General features: G+C 45.4%; 1 long non-coding RNA gene across 1 annotated transcript; it reads left to right on the plus strand.

The window, feature by feature from the left end:
• The first annotated feature begins 1,473 nt into the window (after positions 1-1,473).
• LOC148149200 (uncharacterized) lies at positions 1,474-12,130 on the plus strand. Its single transcript, XR_015758066.1, has 2 exons — positions 1,474-1,524; positions 11,255-12,130. It is a non-coding gene; the product is annotated as an uncharacterized LOC148149200 (long non-coding RNA).
• The last annotated feature ends 10,468 nt before the right edge of the window (positions 12,131-22,598 follow it).

The following is a 22,598-nucleotide window of genomic DNA, read 5'->3' on the forward strand; positions in this document are numbered from 1 at the left end:
ACCAGGGGAAACCTCCTCCCTGCCCAGCCCTGTTAGAATTTTATATGTTTCAATCAGATCCCCTCTCATCCTTCTGAACTCGAGTGAGTCCAGGCCCAGTCGAGTTCGAGAGAGAGAGGAGAGTTGAGAGAACTGTTTTCACCCAGAGGGTGGTGGGAGTCTGGAACTCACTGCCTGAAAGGCTGGTTGAGTCACAAACTCTCGTGACATTGGAGCAGTGTTTAGATATTCCCTTGTGTTGCTGTAACCTCCGGGGTAATGGGCCAAGAGCTGGAGGATGGGTTTAGTGTCATCAGATCTTTGTTTAACAGCACAGATACAATGGGCTAAATGGCCTCATTCAGTGCTGTTCACATCAATGACTTTCTGAGACAGTGAGAAAGAGAGAGAGAGAGAGAAGAGGAAGTGTGAGGGGCTGACGTGGCTCTCTCTGCCTGATGCCATTTACATACTGAGGAACACCCAGTCAGACTCTCACAGGCTGCAGCTTTATAAAGCAGAGCCCAGTGAAGGGAGAGTTTATCAGGAACCAGGCACAGGGACAGGAGCACACACCATGATTTCACACATCCAGCTGATCTGGCCCCTGGCATTCTGTGTCGCAGGTACAAATCTCTCTCCTTCCACCTTGAATCTTTAACTGCTCTCCATTTCACTCCAATTCCACTGACTTGTGATTGAAGGAAAAAAGCTGAAACCAGAGGAAAGCTCAATGTCTCCAACAATCTCCATTTGACAGGCTCTTTGTGTGACAGTTCTGACTTCACTGTGTTTCTCTCTGACCCCTCAGGTATCAGTGGGGACATCACCATGACTCAGTCTCCCCCGGTGCTGTCAGTGGGACTGGGCCACACTGCAACCATCACCTGTATGGCCAGTCAATCTGTTAGCAAGTGGGTTAGCTGGTACCAGCAGCGAGAAGGTCAGAAACCCTCTCTCCTGATCTATCAAGCAACAAATCGATTCACAGGAGTCTCCAATCGATTCACCGGCAGTGGATCAGGGACCAGTTTCACCCTGACAATCAGCAATGTTCAGAATGAGGATGTCGCTGACTATTACTGTCAGCAAAGTAACAGCTCCCCCTACACAGTATTACAGAGCCGTACAAAAATCTCAATAGGCACAGTCCCACTGCCTGTACTGACACATCCAGTTACATATAAATGTAAATGAACAAACTAACCCATGCTGGATTGTCACTGTCCACTACACACTCCAGTGGTGTCCACCATTTACTGAAGGCCTCAAGTTTCCCTCTTACACTCCATCGCCACACGTGAAGAACAACTGCAAAACTTAACATTGAAAAATACATTTGAAAAACCGCCCGAGCCCAGCTGGACACAACCCAGAGAGACAGAGACAGAAAGACACATGAATGAGGGAGAGAGAAAGAGAGTGAGAGGGAGAGTGTGAGAGTGAGTGAGAAAGGGAAGCAAAGAGCAGAGATTTTTGTTCACCCTCTGCACTGGGAGCTCTCACTGTGGCTTACGTTCGGGAAAGGAACCAAGCTCAGACTGAGTAAGTAAACCTCAATCCTCCGTTATGAATCCTGTCAATACTGAAACACACTTTCTAAAACACAAATGCTGAATTGTTGAAGGTATTAGTGAGAAGCTGCAGTGAATGAAATAGTTGATTAAGGAGCACTGTGTCTAACAGGGTGTCCAGCTGTATTTCTTTAGTTCCATTGTCCCTTTAAGCAGCAAGATATAAGTCAATTAGTTTTACTCACCGTGTGGAGGAGCTCTGTCCATTTGCAGCCTGCGGTCCCATTCCTGCAGCATGGTGTGAAATCAGTGAGTAGCCTTCTGCCAGTCTCAGTGTGTCGGACACGGGCAGAGTTTGATGTGAGCTCTGGCTCCCTGTCCCAGTCTCTGATCTCACTGACCTCAGCAGCAGCAGCAGCAGCAGCAGCAGCAGCAGCACAGTGAGACACCGAGCTCCCACCTCCCCCAGCTTTAACTCTGCTCAATCACACAATCACAGAGTTGTTACAGTGCACACAGAGGCCGTTCTGCCCATCCTGTCTGGGTCGGCTCTCCGAATGAGCAATTCACTGAGTGTCATTCTCCTGCCTTCTCCCTGTCACCCTGCACATTGTTCCTTTTCGAATAACAGTCTCATTCCCTTCGGAATGTTTCAATTGAAGCTGCCTCCACCACACTCTCAGGCAGTGCAGTCCACACCTTAACCACTCACTGGCTGAGAATGTTTTTCCTCATCTCATTTTTGATTCTCTCACTAATTACTTTAAATCTGTGCCCTCTCCTTCTCAATACTTTCATGAGTGGGAACATTTTCTCCCTATTTCCTCTGGCCAGACACCTCCTGATTTTGAATTCCTCAAACAAATTTCCTCTCAGCCTTCACTTCTCCAAGGAAGACAGTCCAAACTTCTCCAAAATTTGTTCACAACTGACATTCCTCATCCCTGAACCTTCTATGGGAATTTTTTTACCCCATCTCCAAAATATTCACATCCTTCATGAATTATTCCCCTTATCTATTCCCGTAGTCCCATTTGCTTGCATTTAGCTAATTTCCCCCATACCGTTCCTGTCCATGTACCTGTTCAAATGCCTTTTAAATGTTGTTATCATACTCACCTCTACGACTTCCTCTGGCAGCTCATTCAATACACCCACCACCCTCTATGTGAACGAGATGCACCTCAGGTCCCTTTTGAATCTTTCCCCTCTTGCTTTAAACCTCTGCTGTTTAGTTTTGGTCTCCCTTACTCTGGGGAATAAACCTGAGCTAGTCATCTTATCTATGCCCATTATCATTTTATAAACCTCTAAAATGTCATCCAGCAGTCTCTGACCTTCCAAGGGAAATAGCCCAGGCCTAACTAGCCTCTCCTTATAACTCAAACCCTCCAGTCTCGGTGACATCCTTGTCATCCTTTTTGCACCCTTTCCAATTTAATGACACCCTTCCAATAGCAGGGTGACTGGGAATGGGCCTGATCAATACCTTGGAGAATCGTAACAACTCCCACACGTAATGCTCTGACCGATAGAAGCAATTGTACCAAATGCTTTCTTCACCACCCTGTCTCCATGTGACACCAGTTTCAATCCTCTATGTGCCTCCACCCCTTGGTCTCCCTGTTTGACAACACTCCCCATGGCCCCACAATTAACTGTGTTAGCCCTGGCCTGGTTTTTGTACCAAAATGTAACACCTCCTTATTATCTCAATGTGTAATGTAAATGTACTCTCAAATAGCCTTCTTCACTGTCCATGAAACTACCAATGTTAGTGTCATCTGCAAACTCACAAACCATGGCCCCTATATTCTCATTCAATTTGTTTCTATAAATGATGAACAATGATGAACCCAGAACCAATCCTTTTGCCACATCTCTGGTCACAGGCTTCCAGTTTGAAAACCATTATCTACCACCACTCTCTGTCTCCAACCATTAAGCCAACTTTGTATCAGTTAGCTTCCCTGGATCCAACTTGATCTAACCTACTAACCAGTTGTCCATGCAGCACCTTGTCAAAGGTCTTGCTAAAGTCCATGTAGATAATGTCTACCACTCTGCCCTCAGCTATCTTCTTGGTCATGTCTTCAAAAAACTCAATCAAATTTGTGAGACATGCTTTCCCACTGAAAAAGTCATGTGGACTATCCTTAATCAATCCTTGTCTTTCCAAATGCATTTAGATCCTGTCTGTCAAAATCCCCTCCAACAACTTATCACTATCAGACTCACCGGTCTATAATTCCCAGGGTATTCCTTGCAGAGCTTCCTAAATATCAGCACAAAATTAGCCAAGCTCCAGTCTTCCAGCACATCACCCGTGGCTGTTGATGATACAAACATCTCACCAAGGGGTGTCAAAGTCTCTTCCCAAGCTTCCCACAAAGTACTGGGATGGAGCTGATCAGCTCCTGGGGATTTATCTACCTTTATGAGTTTAAAGAACAGATTACTGCACCTCTTCTTCTGTAATATGGACTCTTCTCAAGACATCAACATTTATTTCCCGAATTTCCTTCACTTCGATGTCCTTCTCAACCATAAATACTGCGGCAAAATATTAGATTGGTAACTCATTCATATTCTGTTTTAAAATAAAATATGAAAATTCTAAGAGTGAGACATTTGGAGGTGATCCATGGGATATGATCCATGGTCATGACTTTACTCTGGATTGTCCTTTGTCCTTTTCCACTGTCTCCCTAATCCTTGTGATACAATTCCCTAAATGTCCTCCCACTGATACTTGATCTACATGGGCCTCCTCATTCGCAAGATCCAGGTCGAGCAGAGTTTCCTTTCTGATTGGAATGCGAACACATGGTTGGAGAAAATTCACCCGAGCACACTCTCACAACTCTGGCCCCTCTCTGCCCTTCACACTGCTCCGATTTCATTCTATATTCTGATAATTAAAGTTACCCAAATGTGTGCTGTGAATTTCTTGCAGATTTCTCCCTCGACATTCTTCCCTCTAGCTGGTGACTGACAGACTGCACTGAACAACCTGATTGCACCTTTTTTGTTCCTTATCTCAAACCAAATCCATTCTGCCCTTGACCCCTCTGGGACATCCTCTTTCTCCAGCTCTGCACCGATCTTAACCAATCCCACACCTTCTTCCCCTTTTCCTATCTTTATTGAACACCTTGTATCCAGGAATATTTAACACCCAGTCCTGTCCTCATTTGAGCCTCATCTGTAAGAGCAACAACACCAGACTTCCACTTGGTAATATGCGTCTGTAACTCCCCAATCTTACTCCCCATACTCCACGCAGGCCCATACATGCACACAGTCAGTTGGATTTAGAAATTATTACTCTCTCCCTCACTGTGACCTGGCCAAGAAAGTTACTATTCCTTACTTAAGAATATCTATCTCTTCCATGATTCTGTTTTCCTTGGTGTTCCTCCCTGATATTTCCTCCTGGTTCCCACAGCCCCCCTTGCATGTTCATTTAAACCCTCTCCAACAGCACCAGCAAATCACCCCACAAGGAGCTCAGTTCTGTTCAGGAGCAACCCATCTGGTCTATAGAGGTCACATCTCCCACAAAGTCATTCCCAATGTCCCAAGAATCTCAAACGCTCCCCCCTGGACCACCTTTCCAGCCTCAGATACACCCTGCCTTATCCTTCTGTTCCTATCCTCACTTGCATTGGTCACTGGGAGTAGTCCAGAGATTCACAATTTTGAGCTGCTGTTGCTAATTGCCTCCAGAGCTCCCTAAATTCTGACTGCAAGACCACATCCCCTTTCTCCCTCTGTCACTGGGACCACAACTGCTGCCTGTTCCCCCTCTCCCCTCAGGGTGGGAGACAACACACCATCCTGGAATCCCATCTGCAACTGCAGAAACACCTGTCGATTGCCCTCACTCTCGAATCTCTTCTCACTATCGCTCTTCCAGTCTTCCTTGTGCCCCCCTGTACAGCTGAGCCCCCCGTGGTGCCAGGGACTTGGCTCTGGCTGCACTCCCCAGATGAACCATCATTCTCATCAGGATTCCAAAGTGAATCCTGGTTGGAGAGTGGGATGCACTCAGGGGATTCCTGTACTAGCGGCATAGTCCTGTTGGACTGTCTGCTGCTCCCCCATTCCCTCTCTCCCTGCATACTCTGAAGCTGCAGAGTGACCACATCTAGAAACGTGCTCTCCACGGAGCTCTCTGCCTCAGAGATGCTCCACACTGACACCAGCTGCTGCTCAAGCTCCGAAACCCAGAGCTCCAACTGCTGTCACTGACCACACTTCCTGTATTCATGGTATTCCAGGAGCTGGGAAGCATCCTGAAGTTCCCACATGGAATAGGGTGCACACTCTCACCACTCCCTGGTAATCCCTTGATAAAGTTCTGATGACAAACAGCTCCAGCTGGGCTCAAATCCAGGCCTTTCAGTGTTCCAGGGTTTGGCAGAGTCTGTTCAAAAGACAATATGATAACAGAGCAGAATTAGGCCATTCGGCCCATCAAGACTGCTGTGCCGTTTGGGCATGGCTGATGTGTTTCTCACGAACATTCTCCTGCCTTCTTCCCATTATGTTTGATCGCCTTCCCAATCAGGAACCTATCAATGTCCGTCCGAAACACACTCAATGCCTTCACCTCCACAGCATGGGTTCCACAGATTAACCACCCTCTGGCAGAAGAAATTCCTCCTCATCTCAGTCCTAATGGATTATCCCTAAAGTCTGTGGCTGTGCCCTCTGGTCCATGTTTCTCTTACTGGTGGAAACATCTCATCCCCGCCCACTCTATCCAGGCCTCTCAGTATTCTGTAAGTTTCAATGTCATCTCCGCATATCCTTAAGAACTCTATCAAGTACACATCCACAGTCCTCAATCTCTCCTCAACAGACCAGGCTGTCACCCCCAGGGTCATTCTCATAAACCTCCTCTGGATCTCCCCCCAATGCAAGCACATCCCTCCTTAGATACAGGTCCCAAAACTGTTCACAATATTCCAAATGCAGTCTGGCCAGAGTCTCATACAGCCTCAGTAGTACACACCTGTTCTTGTATTCTAACTCAGTTGAAATGAATGCTAACATTGCATTTGTCTTCCTAATTGCCAACTGAACCTACATATTAACCTTAAGTGAAATCTGAAAGAGGACTCCTAAGTCCCTTTATCTGTCACTTCTTTGCCCATTCTCTGAGCCTTTCCAAGTCCTTCTGCAGCCTCCCTGCTTCCTCAATTCTCCCTGCCCCTCCCCTCATCTTTGTGTCATCAGCTAATTTAGGAACAATGCCCTCAGTTCCTTTTCCCAGATCATTAATATTTAATTAATTGTTACATGAATAGCTGAGGTCTCAACACTGCCCCCTGCTGAACTGCATGAGGCACCAGCTGCCATCCTGCAAAAGACCCATTTATCTCCACTCTCTGTCCATGTCAGTACTGGGTTCCAAACCCCATGGGCTCTTATGTTATTTAGCAGCCTCCTGTGTGGCAACTTGTCAAAGGCCTTCTGGAAACCCAAACAGATCATGTCCATTGACTCTCCTTTGTCTAACTTGCTCATTGATATTATTTCATATAATTCCCAGCTTCTCCTTCTCGAACTGCAGGGTGAATTGTATCACATTATTAGATTACTTTACAGTGTGGAAACAGGCTCTTCGGCCCAACAAGTCCACACCGACCCGAAGCGCAAACCACCCATACCCCTACATTTACCTCTTACCTAACACTACGGACAATTTAACATGGCCAATTCACCTAACCTGCACATCTTTGGACTGTGGGAGGAAACCGGAGCACCCGGAGGAAACCCACGCAGACACGGGGAGAATGTGCAAACTCCACACAGTCAGTCGCCTGAGGTGGGAATTGAACCCGGGTCTCTGGCGCTGCGAGGCAGCAGTGCTAACCACTGTGCCACCGTGCCGCCCACAGGGTTCACTCCTCAGGGTTCACTCACCTTCAGCTCCCCAATCAGGGCTGCCTCATTACACATCACCAAATCTGGAATTACCTGTTTCCTAGTGGGTCTACCACAAACTGTTCCAAAAAAAATCATCTCGCAGACATTCCATGAATTCCTTTCCTTGAGATCCATTCCCAACCTGACTTTCCCAGTCCACCTGCATATTGCAGTCCCCATGATTATTGTAATAATCCCTTTCTTACATGCGTTTTCTATCTCCTGATTTATTTTCTGCTCCACATCCCAACTACTGAGAGGAGACTTGTACATAATTCCCATCAAGCCCTTTGCTATTTTGTGGGTCCTTAAGTTGACTCACACAGATTCTATGCTTTCCAACTCCATATTTCCGCTTGCTGTCAATGTAATTTCAGTTCTTCCTGACAGGGTAAACCTGCTCCTCCCACACACACCCCCACCACCCTCACACCTCTACCCATCATTAGAAACATAGAAACATAGAAAATAGCTGCAGGAATTGGCCACTCAGCCCTCTGACTCTGCACTACCGTTCAATATGATCATGGCTGATTACGCAATCTATTATCCCATTCCCACTCCACCCCCATATCCCTTGATTCCACAGGTTTACAACATCGGAATAACTTAACCCTTAATCTTCGACTGTGACCCCTAGTTTTGGATTTTCCTAATATCAAGAACATTCTTCCAGCATCAAGCCTGTCAAATCCCATCAGGATTTTATATGTTTCTGTGAGATTCCTCTCATTCTTCTAAATCCCAGTGAGTACAAGCCCAGTTGATCCAGTTTTTCCTCATATGTCAGTCCTGCCATCCCGGGAATCAATCTGGAGAACCTTCGCTGGACTCCCTCAATAGTAAGAATGTCCTTCCTCAGACGAGGAGACCAAACCTGCACATAATACTCAAGCTGAGGCCTTAATTCTGCAAGACATCCTTACTCCAATACACAAATCGTCTCATGGTGAAGGCCAGCATGCCATTAGCTTTCCTCACTGCCTGCTGCACCTGCAAGCCCCCTTTCAGTTACTGTTCCACCATGACACCCAACTCTCATTGCACCTCACTCTTTCCTAAACTTTCACCATTCACTAATAATCTGACTTCCTGTTTTTCCACCAAAGTGGATAATCTCACATTTACCCAAATTATATTGCTTTTGCCAAGTATTTGTCCACTCAGCCAGCCTGTCCAAGTCACTCTGCAGCCTCTTAACATCCTCCTCACAGCACACATTGCCACCCAGCTGAGTGTCATCTGCAAATTTGGAGGGATTGCATTCAATTCCTTTGTCCATATCATTTATGTATATTGTGAACAGCTGGGGTCCCAGCACTGAACCCTGCGGTACCCCACTCATCACTGCCTGCCACTCTGAAAGGGACCCATTTATTCCAACTCTCTGCTTTCTATCTGCCAACGAGTTCTCTCTCCATGTCAATACATTACCTCCAATACCATGAGGTTTAATTTTGCTCACTAATCTCTTGTATGGGACCTTGTCAAAAGCCTTTTGAAAGTCCAGATACACACTATCCACTGGGTCCTGAGGGAGGGTCACTCAATCTGAAATGTTAACTTTGATTGCTGTCCACAGATGCTGCCAGACCTGCTGAACTTTTTCATCAATTTTTGTTGTCCATTGATTCAGCCTTGTCCACTCTCCACTGATCACATCCTCAAAACCTTCCATAAGATGTGTCAGGCCTGATTTCCCTTTCGTAAATCCATGCTGACTTGGACCAATCCTGTCACTGCTTTCCAAATGTTCAGTTACTGTATCTTTAATAACTGACTCCAGCATTTTCCTCATGTATAATTCCTCATTTTCACTCTCCCTCCTTTTATTAAAAAGTGGAGTTACATTGGATACTGTCCAGTCCATTGGAACTCTGTCAGAGCGAACAGAATGTTGGAAAATGATCAACAATGTGTCCACTATTTCTACACCCACTTTCTTAAATACTCTGGTGAGTTGCTGGCCCCTGCGGACTTACAAGTTTTGATACCATCAGTCTCCCCAAAACCATTTCCTGACTAACAAGGATTACCTTCAGTTCCTCCTTCACACTTGACCCTCTATCCCCCTGCATTTCCTTTCAATAGGATGTGCATCCCTGGATATTTAGTTCCCAACCCTGATCCCCTTGCAGCCACGTCCCTGCACTACAGGCTCATTTACCTTGTTTCATATACTCGATGCATCGAAGTACAACACCCTCAGTCATGCACTGACTGTCTCCTTCTCATAGTTATCTCCTTTAGAAATCACAGAATCCCTACAGTGTGGAAGCAGGCCATTCAGCCCAGACTGACCCTCCAAATAACATCCCACCAACCCTACAATTCCCATGGATAATCCTCCTCACCTACACATCTTTGTGACAATGGGAGGAAACCCAAGTAGACACGGGAGAATGTGTAAACTCCACACAGACAGTCAGTTGGAATTGAGTCTGTGTCTCCGGAGCTGTGAGACAGCAATGCTAACCACTGATCCACCATTCCACCCTGTGGTGCATCAAGTTCGATTCTTGATCCATTCCATAATCTCGATCCTATTACTTGGTCTGGATACTTTAATAACTTCTCCTGAGCTCCTACCTTCTTTAATTAGTTTAAACTCCTCGCAAACTTGATTTCCCTTGGTTTGTGTGGTACCACTTTGTCTACATTATTCCGAATGGTTCATGTGTTAAGAGACAAAACCTTTAAGCTTGTTCTATATTGAGCTTCCCTGCACGTTTAAGTTTCCTCAGTGCAATATGACATTCACAATACTCTATCCCTTTCCTTTTATTTTCTAGTAACAATCAATTCCATCACTAACCAGTATTCCTCCCTTCTCCTTTAACTTTCATTTCCTCATTTTCCATCCAACTGTTCTAGTTACTTTCTCTTTGAATCATATTCAGGCTGATACTTATTCCTGAACAAACATCTCTCAAAAATGTTCCTTGGTTCATTGTTGCTTGTGGGATCTTGCTGTGTACAATCTGGTTTGCACATTTCCTACATTACAACAAGTCCCACACTGTCTGCAAATGTCTTTGGGACAGTATGGATCTTTCTTTTCTTAGGATGACTTGGGAGTCTTTCAGATGTGAAAGATGATGTTCCAATATTGCACAGTTCTCCTCCTGAACTACAGTTACTGATGTATATGTCCCTCTCTTTTGTGAAAACAGACCGAAAGTTTTCATGAGGAATCATTGCTCCATCTTGCACCACTGCACACAAGTTCCCTTCCTGCTCTTGAATGGGCCTCATACATTCCTTCATTCTCTTGTTCTTTCTGTGATTATAAAACATCACTGGGATTTCCCTGACTTCATTTGGACACATCTCATCCTGTCAGCTCTTTGCTTTCCTCAGGTCCTGGTAAATTTCACCCCTGCATTTTGTCTTTCAGCCACTTTTACCCAATCCCTGCCCTGTTTAGTAAAATGGTTTTGTTCCCAAATGAAAACTTTTCCACTTGCTCCATGGTTCTCCATTTCCATCCCTCCTCTCAATCTCACTGAGTTCTGATCACTGTCACTCAAATGCTCCCCCATTGATAGCCCTTCCAGCTGCCCACATTCATTCCCTAAAGAATGATCCAAAACCGCCCCTTTTTTTCACCATCACCCTCTCAGGGGCAATTAGGGATGGGCAATAAATGCTCGCCCTGTCAGTGACACTCACATCCCAAGAAGCAATTTTAAAAGGCCCTGTCCTTTTATGGGGTCTGTTAGGTATTGAATACAAATGTTCAAATGGATTGTTTTGCCAGTGAATGTTCAGAGTTGAAATCCCTTTGAATGGCAGGGATTAAAATTGTTTGTCTTGTCTTTCAGGCCGTGAAAATTCTCAGCCCAAGCTGACCCTGCTGCCCCCCTCCCCAGAGCAGGTCAATGCCAAGGGCACTGCCACCCTGGTGTGCCTTGCCAATCACTTCTATCCCGATGAGCTGGAGGTGCAGTGGAAGAAGGACGGTGCAGCCATTTCGGACGGGGTTCAGACCAGCAACTACCTGCGAGCTTCGGACAGCACCTACAGTGTCAGCAGCCTGCTGACCCTCTCTGGGTCTGACTGGGAGTCCAACGCTCGCTTCTCCTGTGCCCTCACCCACGTGACCCTCCCCTCTCCCCTCAGCAAGAGCATCAGGAGATCAGAATGTGTGTAGAGTGTTCAAGACAGTCCACAGAGGAGACACAACTTTAAATAGAACAGGGCTGAGCTGGCAGGACAAAGGTCATTGTCAGCACTGAATTTCAACTCTCTTCCTTCTTGGGATTGGCTCGGTGACATTTCTGAGGTTCAAGGGTTAAGGCAGGTCATTGGGATCATCAAAAGGAAGCTTTATTCTGTATGAAACCCCGTGCTGACCCTGTCCTGGGAGTGTTTTATGGGAACAGTGATGACTTGTGATGCCAAGTAAAACCTCTCGAAGATGCTGAAAACTGTCAGCTGTACAAAACAATGTGAACCTCTGAAATCTCTGCTTCAGTAAACCAGATCTCCTTCCTGCTCAGCCGCCAGTTCGAATTTAAGCTTCTGTCACTACTTAAAGGGACAGGATTCTTATGTCATTGAGAAAATCTCCACAAGTGTTTTCCTCAAGCTCCATTGTGGCTGTGAATTTGTGCAGCTTCCTCTGTCTGGGCTGTTAATTGCAGTTTTTTTTCTGTCAATGTTAATCTGGAAAAAGGAATAAAGATCAAGAAGATTCAGTCTCTGTCTCGTGTGTGCTTTGGAAATGGCCAGAGCTACTGGGAACCCTGCATTGATGAATATGATCAGCAGCATCTTGTTACTCAGAATAACAATTTCACAGGTTTTGGAAAATAAATATTCCTTAAATTAGACTTGGGCTTTCTTTACTCTTAAAGTGCAATGGAATGGGCCTGTGTGTCCCTGGAGTCAGATTGAGAATGTTAAATCTGGGGAGTGTGGGAGTCATGGCTGGGGAGGGCAGTCAATGATAAACTGGTTCCACCTTCTGCTGTCATATTCTGTAACCCCTGGGCCATCTCAGTGAGAGACATCCAGGGCTCAGGGTGGATTCCAGAGCAGATCATTGACCTGACTGTTGTGTTCCTTAGTCCACATGTGACTCCAATAATCTCACTCGAGGGCTTTAGTATCAGTGGGAATCAGTGGGGCTGAAATCTTATCCAAACAGACCCTCACAGAGCGGGGAGGCTGCTGGTGGCTCAGAAACCCCTTGGATTCAGTCCCAGATTCCACCGTGGCTCTTTCATTCAAACACAGCATTAACACACTGACACCACATTCAGAGGGCAATCCTGAGATGGGGCAAGTTTGGTTCTTGATTGTGGGGAAATGGGGGCTGGGTGTGAAATGTCCAGTCTGAAGCTGGTGGGGGTACTTTATAATGAAGAATAGAAACTGATGTCAGAATAAAGTCAGGTGTTGATGGGAGTGAGGAATATCTCAGTGATCTGTCTCCAGAATCCACAGACTACACACATCCTTCTGTCAGACCCTGAAGGCAGAGAAACTGCTCCTTGACACCCTATATTTCTCTATCTTTCCCAGAAAAGGTGAAGTATTCTCTGCCTCAGTGATTCCCTGGGACAGGACATTTTAAAAAGGGCTGTGGGAAGGGAAATGTTGTCTCTCAATGACAAAGCCAATGGAAGGATGTGGAGCTGGCTCTGTGAAATGTTAGGGCACAGAGGATGACACCAGAAGCAATTCAATGTTGTCACTCTCTCCTTTGCAATTGCTAAACTGGTAACAATTACTTTTTGCTCACAATTTGCTCTCTCGAATTTGATCCACTTGCCTTTCTTACTTTGCTTTTTTTGACTTCAGTCTGTGGGTAGTTCCATCAAAACCCAATCTCCTCACACTCATCCTGGCCCCTGAAGAGATTAGAGACAAACTGCAAATGCTGGAATCCAAGGTTGACAAACAGGAGGCTGGGAGAACACAGCAAGACTGGCAGCATCAGGAGGTGGAGAAATCGACGTTTTGGGTGTAAACCTTCTTCAGGAAGTGGGGTGGGTGGGAGCTGCAGATAAAGGGAGTGGCCGGGGCAGGGTGGTTAGGTGGGAATAGGTGGAGACAGGTCCAGGTTAGGGCATGGTTTGTCGAGGGGAGGGATAATTCTGGATTCATCTCTCCCATCGACCAATCAGGTCATACTCTCTATCTTTCTCAACCTATCCCCACCTCACCACCTCGCTCCCACCCACCCCTTTATCTGCAACTCCCCTGACACCTACCCTCCCCCTTCCTGAAGAAGGGTTACACCTGAAACGTCGATCCCTGAAGAGATTAGACGAGGTTATTTCATGGAATCAAACCATCGAGACCATCAATCCTGAAAACAGATTCCAACATTGAAGTCCCATTTGCTGGTTGCACATGTAAAGTCTCTTTCAGGCTGAAAGAAGGAAGTTTTCAATTGAGAAATGAGTGAGCTTAACCCAGATCCTGAACAACAGCACTTCAGAATGGAGTGATATAAATCAGAAGCAAATTAAATACAGGGCAGCTTGTTCTGCAGCTCGCACTCAGTGCAGCCAGCAGAGAGGGGAATGCTGGGAAGTTTGATCAGTGTGGGAGATTGGTGAACTCGGGGAAGGAGTCCACCTTTGCTTTTCCAAAGTGATTTGGAACTGTCACTTCAGCTGCTGGGAGCCTGCACGTGCACTTGGTTTGAATGAAACAAAATGGTAAACAAGAAAATAGGAATCTGGGAATTGTTTAGTATGAGGGAATGTGTAAATAGACTGCTTCAGGACATGTCCATTAGGGGAGGTTAATAAATGCAAAGTACTGAAACTTCAAAACAGAGACTGAAGACAATTACTGGACCAATGAAGGAATGGATATTTTTCAGTTGTAAGTAAGATCAACATTTCTTTATTGCATTGAAATGATTCAGGGTAAATACATCTGCAGTGAATGTAAAAAACTACAGGAACTCCCACTCAGGGGGTTTGGAATGAAGGCTGAATTGAAAAAGCAGTGATATATCAGGGAGTGCCGGAGATACCTGGAGACTTAGTTCCAGAAGGAAGTTATAGGCCTCAGGACTGCACAGTTCAATTCCATGTGTAGTAAAGGGCAGGAGGGTACGACACATGAGGGAGGCAGATAGGGAGTTGGAGAATACAGTGGGACAGGAAAACCCCTCACTCTTCTAAACCCCAGTGAGAACAAGGCCAGCCTTTCCAATCTTTCCTCATCACGCAGCCCACTCATACCAGGGATCAATCGGGTAAAATTCCTCTGAACCACCTCCAATACATTTATATTCTTCCTTCAATAAGGAGACCAAAACTACACACAATACAGTATTTGAGATGTGATCACACCAATGTCCAGGAATAACTGAGACATCACAGTCTCACTTTCTGGTCCCGAATCATGCCTACTCTTAATTTTCCCAGCGTTTTTACTGTCCATCTTTAATTGTCCTGGACAAGATGGTGCTGAGCTGCCTTCTTCAATCGCTGCAATCTGTGTGCTGGAGGTAGACTCATAATGTCCTTAGGAAGGGAATTCCAGGATTCTAACCCAGTGACGATGTTTCCAAGTCAAATTGGTGAATGGCTTGGAGAGGAACTTGCTGGGGTGATGCTGCCCTTGTCCTTCTTGATTCAAGTAATCATGGGTTTAGAAGGTGTTGTCTCAGGACCTTTGGTGAATTTCTGCAATGCATCTTGTAGATAGTGCACACAAATGTTACTGAATGTTGGTATGGAGGGAATGGATGTGTGTGGAAGTGGTGCCAATCAAGCGGGCTAAAATTTGATAAACAAAATTTAAATAAAATAATTTAAAACAACCTAAAATGAAATAAAATAAAATGTTGCTGTTTTTTTTGATAAAACATCACTGAACCCCAAATATTAACTCCTCCCTTTTACATGATAATGAGGAAAGAACTCTTGTTGGTGCAGTTTTTTGAAATCATCTCAGAATATTCAAAGCTGTGTGCACAGAGCAGTCACGTTCCCGGACAAGATGGTGAGGTCCCGCAGGCAGGAAATGAATGACAAGACAAATCTGTTTTGTTGGCTCTGTGCTCTCATTTCTGAAGTGGCTTTCAATCCGATGACCATTTTGACGATGAGGCAGTAACATTGCTCATGGAGCTACGGTCAGTAACAATGTAAACTGTGTGGCTCTGAAAGCCTGGGTCTGCATCTCAGCTCGGGAGAATATCAGCTCATTCATCAAATCTGTTTCTGCCCCTCTGCAGGCTGACCAGGCTGCCGGTGCCTTTCCAACACTCCCACATTTCCTCTTGTGTCACAGCTCATTCTCCTGAGGGATAGTTGTGCTTGGAGTCGAGAAGTGTGGGGCTGGGAAAGCACAGCAGGTCAGGCAGTTGTGCTCAGGCCGAGGACATCACCTTGTCCCTCTGTCAGATCCTCTTCTAGAAACTCATGGATCACCACCGTCCTCTGCAGGACAGAGGGGAATGGCAACAAGCAAGGATGGAGATGGGGACGCGAAGCCTCAAGTGCTGTTCTCTGCAGTTTGGGGGCACGCTTTGATAGCCGTTTGTTAGATCTTTGAGTATAATTCATTTTTTGCTGATCCCAGTGATAATCCAAACTCCACCTTTCAGTCTGACAAACCAGGGTTACCCATGTCATGGCTCTGTTTCTGGCCGAGCCTCCAGTCTTTAAAAGAGATGAATTCACGTCTCACCAGTTTGATCATTTGAATTGTATGCCATTTATTTTGATTTCTCCTGGGATGGGGTGGGCGTTGACGTGTTGGTTATTTGTTGCCCTTCCCGAATTGTCCTGGAGAAGGCGGTGGTGAGCCATGTAATATCTGGGAAGCAACTGACAGGTCATTCTCACTGGAATCGACTGGAATGAATGTGGGTTTATTCATGGCTAATGGAAAGAGTCATTACCCATAATCCTCAGCTGCTGTGCAAGTACTCTATAGTTACTAGAAGGCAGTTGTTTCTCTCTGCCCGAACAATACAAAGTCAGAAGTCACACAAAAGCAGGTTCTAGCCAACAGGTTCATTTTAAATCACAAGCTTCCGAAACGTTGCTCCTTCATCAGATGTACCCCAGTCCACCATCAGCATCCCCACATTACTGAACAGTACAAATAAACTGGGGCTTTGAGAGGATCTAACCGGCTCCATCTGGAGAATCGTGGGGAGAGAGAGAGAGAAAAAAAGAGAACAGATTTCAGACCAGGATACTTATGGCATCGCAATGAAAATGCCCTGCATGCTATGATATATCAAAACGGAGTACTTTGGTGTGATTTTTGATTGTCTCCAGATTGTGCTTTTTTTCATTCTGTGATACACGTGGACTATGTCAGTATTGGGTATCACAAAGCATGTTTGGTATCACAAAGCATGTTTCCTCCATTGAACACTTTCCATCACACTCTCTCCATCTTGCTTTAATCCTTATTGACTCTTGGACACGCCCCCTACTCTCCCACTCCATCCCGGTCCCAGAGGAATTGATGGCCTGAGTTCATGACCCCGCACTGTGTGAAGATTGGTGTGAAGTGAGGCCAGTGTATTAGAGCTTGGGCCCCTACCTCAGGCCCAGGTGTAGGGGCCTGTTCAACAATCTGCACATTGTCCTTTTTCTCTTTCTGAATGAACTGGATCAAGTTGCAGTAACGAGCTGGCAACAAGGTGTCTTGTCTAAAATGTTCCCAGCATTAAATACAGAACTGGCTTAGTCACAGGAGACAAAGGGCAGTGATGGAAGGATAGTTTTCAGAATAGAGGGTGAAGACTCATGATATTCCACAGGGTTCATTGGTGTTCTACATAAATTAATTGGAGGAGGGCATTGCTGGTCTAATTAGTAAGTTTACGGTTGATACAAAGATTGGTAGAGTTGTGGAAAATGAGAAGGTTTGTCACAGGATACCGCAGGATATAGATCTGCTTGGACAGAAAAATGGCAGATGTAGCTTAATCCAGACAAATGTGAGGTGATGCAGTTTGAAAGGTGATGTACAGGTGGGAATTATACCTTGAATGGCAGAATCCTCTGGAGTATTAATATGCAGAGAGATCTGGGTGTGCATGTTCACGGATCACTGAAGGTGGCAGCACAGGGAGGTAAAGCAGTAAAAAAGGCTTCTGGCATGCTTGCCTTCATTGGAAGGGACACTGAGTATAAGGATTGACAAGTTATTCTGTAGCTTTATCGAACATTAGTTAGGCCACACTTGGGATATTGCATGCAGCAATACTCCCAGCACACTCCCAGAAGGATGTGGATGTTTTGAAGATGGTGCAGAAAATGTTTATCAGGGGGGACTGGTATGGGGGATTGTAGTTCTGAAGAAAGGTTGGATGGACTGGCTTTGTTTTCATTGGAATACGGGAAAATGTGGTGTGTCCTGATAGAAGATTACAGAGTTGTGAACGGCATAGGTAGCGTGGAAAATATGAGGCTTTTTTTCAGGGTGGATGCGTCACTTACTCAGGGACAGAGGTTCAAGGGGCGGGGGAATTTAAAAGAGATGTGTGAGATAAGTATTTTACACAAAGCGAGTTGAGTATCTGGAACACACTGCCAGAAGAGGGGGTGGAAGCAGACACAATAGAAGTATTCAATAAATACCTGCACTAATGCATGAATAGGAAGGGAATAGAGGGATATGAATCCTGTAGGTGAAGACAGTTTCTGCGAGGAAGGGCAAAATGTGTCAGCACAGGCTTGGAGGGCCGAAGGGCCTGTTCCTGTACTGTATTGTTCCTTGTTCTTTGATCCCTGCTGTTGAATTGGATTCTCGGGAGCCAGCTCCGTATGAAGAGCCAGTTCTCATTCTTTTGTTGGAGTTCATGGGGCAGCTGCTGCTTCCTTGCTACGTCACTGATCAAACCAACAATGCAGAAAGCCTCTTGATATTTTAAATACACTGTCTGCAGGAAAATGTTTGGCCGAGGTTTTAATATTGTTTAATAAGATAATGACGTTAATGCACCAGTGTTGTTTACGGCTTGGAACATTTACCATCATGGTCTAAGATTTAAATGCACCATCTCTCAATCGTGATAATACATTTTACAATGTTTCTCTCCCCTTACGTGTTATGAAGAGGTTTGCAAAAGTGTTTTGATGAGGACAGTGCATCTTCAACACCGTATGATGGAGTGGGTGTCTGTTTGAATTCTCACTTGTAATAATACAGTTTTAAATGTGTCAGTGTTACTCTCCCCACTCTCTGGGAGATGTCGCTGTCACTATCCCCACCCAGCCTTCACTCTCGGGGTGATACCATTTTTCGCATCCTTTTTGTCTGAGAATGTCATTGTTCTTGTCCCTCCCTCTCTCAGGGACTGGGTGGGTGTTTCACATGCACCTGGTTTGTTAGATCCATTTTCTCTTTTGTGAAATGGGTAATCCCTGTTTTACTCTGGTAACAGTGAGTTAAAGCCCGACACAGTTCACCCTTCATTTCCATCATATCTCAGGGCCTAAGGTTGGTCAGTACTGTCTGGTCAGTACAGATCAATCCCACTACTTCCCACAGTTTTCCCTCTTTCCTATCTTTACTGGACACTTTGTATCCAGGAATCCCCAATCCCGGATCTCTGTTAGAACCACAACATCAGATTTCCACTTGACAATCTGCATCTGTAACCCCCCAATACTGTATTATTAATCCATTTCAGTCTGTATCCCATCAATCAGGATCCCTAATAGGCAAAGACTGTATTCAAATAATCTCACTGACTGTGGAGACCTGGCGAGGTTGGGAACAATCAGAAGAATCAGTCACACCATTTGCATTCTGCACAGGGCTCGGGATTCCAGGGAGGCCTATTGTGCTCGTTTCTGGGACTGAGGAGCAAGAGCAAGGCCTGCAATCTCTGGTCTCTGTCCCTGATTTGTGGGTCCTCTCTGATGGAGACCATTGTGAAAGCCATAGTCAACATCGCCACCTGCTGACGTGGAGAAGCAAGAACATGCAGTGCTTGTGGGAATAACCTGAATGTGATCAGAGGACAAGGTCAAACATCATACGACACCAGGTTATTGTCCAACAGGTTTATTAGAAAATACAATCTTTCGGAGCCTTGCCCCTTCTTTCAGGTGCTCAGAGGAGCAAACAAGGTGAATTTAATTGACAGAGAAAACAAACTCTGCTGTTCATTTCCTTCTCGGTTGACTCTGTTCTCCTAAATGAAATGAACAAGAGAAAAGGCAAGAATAAAGAATATAAGGACACCACACCAGTGACCTCTGAGTATGTGAACAATACTTGGTGAGAATATTTTCCTGCTTTTTCAATGTTTGGTATCAATTCAAAGCAGAAAGAGTCTTTCTCTCTCCTTCCCTCCTTGAAACGTTTACTGAGATGATCAAACACAGCAACAGTTCATGTGATGGGTTGAGAGGATTGTCTAATGATCGAGGGAGGGACTGGATCAGGATTCCCTGGAATTTAGAAGGTTGGGAGGAGATTTCACTGAAACATTTTAAATTCTCCAGGGCCCTGACAGGGTAGATTTTGGAAGGATGTGCCCCTACCTGGGTTTGGAGATGCCGGGGTTGGACTGGGGTGTACAAATTTACAAATCATACAACACCAGGTTATAGTCCAAAAGGTTTAATTGGAAGCACTAGCTTTCGGAGCGACGCTCCTTCCTCAGGTGAAGGTTGATGAAGGAGCAGCGCTCCAAAAGCTCGTGCTTCCAATTAAACCTGTTGGACTATAACCTGGTGTTGTGTGATTTTTAACTTTGTCCCCCCTACCTGGGGATTCTAAAGCAGAGTCGCAGTCTGGGAATAAGGGATTAGGTATTTAGATCAAAGATGAGGAATGGGTGGCACAGTGACTAGCACCACTGTCTTACAGGACAAGGGAGCTGGCATACATTCCACCCTGAGGTGATTTTCTTTGTGGAGTTTGCATGTTCTCCCCATGTCTGAGTGGGTTTCCTCCGGGTGCGCGAGTCTCCATTCTCAGTCCAAGGAGATGCAGGTTAGGTGAACTGGCCATGGGAAGTGTAGGGTTACAGCAATAGGAGAGGGGTGTGGTTCTGGGTGGAATGCTGCTTGGACTTGATGGCCTTCTTCCACACAGTAGGAATTCTATGATCCTACATTGCTGAGTCATGTGTCAGTCGGTCTGGGCAAGGAGAGCAATCTAAAGGACATTGGTGGGACCAATGAAGTTTGCCCCCAACAATGGTCATCATTAGACTTGTAATTTCAGAGTTTTTTTTAGTTTAAATGCCTTGCCAGGATTTGAATGCAGGTCCCCCAGAACATTACTTGGCTCTCTGGATTAACAATCTCGTGATGATCCCACTAGGCCATTGCCCGCCGACACGTGAGCAATCTCTATCTTGAATTTATTCAGTTAAAAATCACACAACACCATGTTGTTGCCCAACAGGTTTAATTGGAAGCACACTAGCTTTCGGAGCGCCGCTCCTTCATCAGATGGTTGTGGAGGGTACAATTGTCAGACACAGAATTTATAGCAAAAGTTTACAGTGTGATGTAACTGAAATTATACATTGAATAATACCCTAATTGTTTGTTGAGGCTTTCATCTGTTAGAATACTATGATAGTTTCACTTCTTTCAAGTGAAAATCACAAAACCTTTTATTTAAAAGTTGCATTCTCCGGTTAACTGTAACAATGGGTGTTAGCTAGACAATATGTTGAAGGTGTTAGCCCCCTGCGTTCTCTGTTTTTGCCATAATGTTTAGATTGATTGTAAACTAAAAAGTGAGATAACAGGATCAGGATGAGGATCTTACATGAATTCATGCAGTTCTGGCCTCCCCCACTCCAGGGAAATGACTTTGTCCATTTATCCAATCCATGCCCCTCATAATTTTGTGAACATCTATAAGGGCTCCTCTCAGGCTCCGATGCTCCAGAGAAAACAGCCCCAGACTGCTCAGCCTCTCCCTATAGCTCCAATCCTCCAACCCTGGCAACATCCTTGTAAATCTTTTCTGAACCCTTTCAAGTTTCACATCTTTCCGATAAGAGGGAGACTAGAATTGCATGCAATATTCCAACAGCAGCCTAAACCATGTCCTATACAGCTGCAACATGACCTCCCAATTCCAGTACTCAATACTCTGACCGATAAATGAAAGCATACCAAACACCTTCTTCTCTTTCCTTTCTCCCTGTGACTCTACTTTCAAGGAGCTATGAACCTGCACTCCAAGGTCTCTTTGTTCAGCAACATTCCCTAGGGCTCTGTTCGCCGAGCTGGAAGTTTTTGTTGCAAACGTTTCGTCCCCTGGCTAGGCGACATCATCAGTGCTTGGGAGCCTCCTGCGAAGCGCTTCTTTGATGTTTCCTCCGATGTTTATAGTGGTCTGTCCCTGCCGCTTCCGGTTGTCAGTTTCAGCTGTCCGCTGTAGTGGTTGATATATTGGGTCCAGGTCGATGTGTTTGTTGATGGAGTTTGTGGATGAATGCCATGCCTCTAGGAATTCCCTGGCTGTTCTCTGTCTGGCTTGCCCTATGATAGTAGTGTTGTCCCAGTCGAATTCATGTTGCTTGTTGTCTGCGTGTGTGGCTACTAAGGATAGCTGGTCGTGTCGTTTCGTGGCTAGTTGATGTTCATGTATGCGGATTGTTAGCTGTCTTCCTGTTTGTCCTATATAGTGTTTAGTGCAGTCCTTGCATGGTATTTTGTACACTACATTCGTCCTGCTCATGTTGGGTATCGGGTCCTTCGTTCTGGTGAGTTGTTGGACATCGACTTGGACACATCGACACATCGATCTGGACCCAATATACCAACCACTACAGCGGACAGCTGAAACTGACAACCGGAAGCAGCAGGGACAGACCACTATAAACACCAGAGGAAACATCAAAGAAGCGCTTCGCAGGAGGCTCCCAAGCACTGATGATGTCGCCTAGCCAGGGGACGAAACGTTTGCAACAAAAACTTCCAGCTCAGTGAACAGAACCACAACAACGAGCACCCTAGCTACAAATCTTCGCACAAACTTTGAATTCCCTAGGGCCTTAACATTATGTGTATAAGTCCTGATAAGATTTGCTTTCCCAAAATGCAGCACCTCACATTTATCTGAATTAAACTCCACCTGCCACTTCTCAGCCCATTGGCCCATCTGGTCCAGATCCTGTTGTAATCTGAGGTAACCTTCTTCATTGTCCACCCCACCTCCAATTTTAGTGCTGTCTGCAAACTTACTAACTGT

The sequence above is a fragment of the Chiloscyllium plagiosum genome, unplaced genomic scaffold (assembly GCF_037043375.1).
Source record: "Chiloscyllium plagiosum isolate Xiang-an unplaced genomic scaffold, Cpla_swu_hap1 HiC_scaffold_9, whole genome shotgun sequence".
In the NCBI taxonomy this organism is placed as follows: domain Eukaryota; kingdom Metazoa; phylum Chordata; class Chondrichthyes; order Orectolobiformes; family Hemiscylliidae; genus Chiloscyllium; species Chiloscyllium plagiosum.